This window comes from Lynx rufus, unplaced genomic scaffold (assembly GCF_022079265.1).
Source record: "Lynx rufus isolate CCGP_SWC_20201006 ecotype Redwood Valley unplaced genomic scaffold, mLynRuf1.p SCAF_21, whole genome shotgun sequence".
NCBI lineage: Eukaryota > Metazoa > Chordata > Mammalia > Carnivora > Felidae > Lynx > Lynx rufus.
This window is the reverse complement of record NW_025814836.1, coordinates 5,727,333-5,729,965: the sequence shown is the minus strand read 5'-3', so window position 1 is coordinate 5,729,965 and position 2,633 is coordinate 5,727,333. Positions and strand designations below refer to the sequence as shown.

The 2,633-nt window shown below is 41.5% G+C and overlaps 1 pseudogene; it reads left to right on the top strand.

Annotated features, from left to right (window-relative positions):
- Positions 1-370: 370 nt before the first annotated feature.
- Positions 371-918, top strand: LOC124517423 (ATP synthase subunit gamma, mitochondrial-like; annotated as a pseudogene).
- The last annotated feature ends 1,715 nt before the right edge of the window (positions 919-2,633 follow it).

Genomic DNA, 2,633 nt, shown 5'->3' with positions numbered 1-2,633 from the left:
TCAAGGAAAATCAACTGGATTAGAGTTTGATTGGATTGGGGCAAGGGCATGTTGAGAACTTTGAAAAAGTGGCGCCGGAGGCAGGGTCAAGGTGGTCAACTGGTTGTGGCTTAACAGCAGAAGGTCTGAACTGTTTCCACCCCCATCTGGGAACTATTTCTTTGTTCTGTTCCCAGGTGATGATAAGATGAGGTGGTTGGCTATAAAAACTCTGTACCCAGGCTGTTCGAGGCCGCACTCTTATTAAGAGTGTCTGTCCCGATCGGTCGGCCTTGCCTCTCATTGCAATAAACTTTTGCTGTGACTGTCACTGGTACCCGTAGCATTGTTTCAGGAGTTGTGTGGATGCAACATTGCCAGGTAATTAAAGTCAATCAAAAGCATCCAGAAAATTACCAAGTCTATGAAAATGGTTCCAGCAGCAACATATACCCAAGCAGATAGGGAGCTAAAACCAGCTCAAGTGTATTGAAGTAGGATCTTTGGCCCTCTATGAAAAAGCTGATACTTATTAAGGTGCCTGAAGACAAGAAGAAACACCTTCTTATTGATATGTCCTCAGATTGAGGGTTCTGTGGTAGTATTCATTCCTCAGTTCCTAAACAGATGAAAACTGAGGTGGCCACATTCACAGCAGCAGAGAAAGAAGTTACACTTGTTGGAATTTGTGGTAAAATCACCAATATACTTCATAGGACTCACTCTGACAAGTTTGTGGTGACCTTCAAAGAAGTGGGAAGAAAACTTCCTGTGACTGGAGATGCATCTGTCATTGCCCTTGAATTACTAAATTCCAGATATGAATTTGGTGAAGACTATATCATCTTTAATCTGTTTAGGTCTGTTATCTCCTACAAGATAGAAGAAAAGGTCATCTTGTCCCTTGATATCATTGCAAGTGCTGAGAGCACTTCTTGAGGAATGGCCTTAGATACTTCCCCTAGCTTCTTAGTTGCCCAAGAAGACATTTCTGTGGGAAGGAACAAGTGTTCCTTGTTCTTTAGAAGTGAAAATCAGTCTCTCATAAATGCTACCAGCCTGGTTCCCAGTAGATCAGGAAGAGAGAGTAGAACAAAGAAAGTATGGTTCCTAAGCAACTCTTCAACACAAGGGAAGAAAGAGTTGAAGACTCACCAATGAAGAGTGCTGCTCAACATACAGTTATCTGGTCCCTTGTGGTCACAAAAAAAGATATTGCTGGGTGGACTGGGGAGACTCTCAGGCCCTGAGCTCTCCACCCAATCTGCCCCCTGGGACTTCATTGGAAGATTGTGGTCTCCTGGCAAGAAAGAATTCAAGAATGGACAGACAATGGTTGAGCAGTGCAAGTGAGAAAGTTTATTAAAGTGAGGGTACACTTAGAGATGTGAGAGCAGGCGAGCTTAAGGGAGAGCTGTGCCTGGGGTTTGGGTCTTCTATCTTGTATTACAGTTGTTAACTCAGAGGTAAAACAATTATTATTTGAGGAGAGGATTACTTTGAGAGCAAGGTTTCTTTCCTTTTCTCCATTACTTGGTCAGGGTTTCTGCCCTTCTTTGAATTGGCCTGGGTAGTTTCATCTGGCTTTTTTGTAGGATTGTTTGTGGAATGTGGCAAACACAGGTTGCTAACTTTCCTAATAACGGGCCTTGACTGACCTTTTGATGGCTTCAGGCGTCCTGTTAAAGCCTAATTAACTTCTTGCTTTAATGACAGGAAGGAAAATCCTGTAGAGCCATATATTTGTACCAGGGTTCACTCTCCCCTTACCTGGGTATTTATTGCCTGCCACTGAGCCCATCCTTCCATCACAGCGATTCCTGCTAAGGCTCACAGAGAATGGAAAACATTAGATTTGGATATCTCTTATTGGCAAATTTGGCATGGTCCAATGAGTTTATTACTTCTATGACCATAGTGACCCAAAGATCCTATTTTTATTTTTTTTTATTTTAAATCCAGTTAATTGTCAGTGTTTTATTAGTTTCAGGTGTACAGTATAGTGATTCAACACTTCCATAAATCACCCAGTCCTCAACATAAGTGTACTACTTAATCCCCATCACCTATTTAACTCAACCTGCACCCCCTCCCCTCTGGTAATGATCAGTTTGTTCTCTATAATTAAGAGTCTGTCTCTTGGTTTGTCTCTCTCTCTCTCTCTCTCTCTCTCTCTAATACCCTTGTCTCATTTGTTTCTCTTTTTTTAAGTTTATTTCTTTATTTTGAGAGATGTAGAGAGAGGGCGAGCTGGGGAGGGGCAGAGAGAGGTGTGGCGGGGGAGAGAATCCCAAGCAGGATACACACTGTCAGTGCAGAGCCCAATGCTGGGCTCAGTCCCATGAACTGTGAGATCATGACTTGAGACAAAATGAAGAGTCAGATGCTTAAATGACTGAGCCACCCAGATACCCCTCATTTCTTTATTTCTTAAATTCTAGATATGAGTGAAATTGTATCTTATTTGTCTTTCTCTGATTGACTTATTTCATTTAGCATTATGCTGTCTAGTTCTATCCTTGTCATTGCAAGTGTCAAGATTTTATTATTTTTATGGATAACTAATATTCCAGTGTGTGTATGTGTATGTGCGTGTGTGTGTGTGTGTGTGTGCCACATCTTTGTTTTTTTTTTCAAGTTTTTAATTCCAGTTA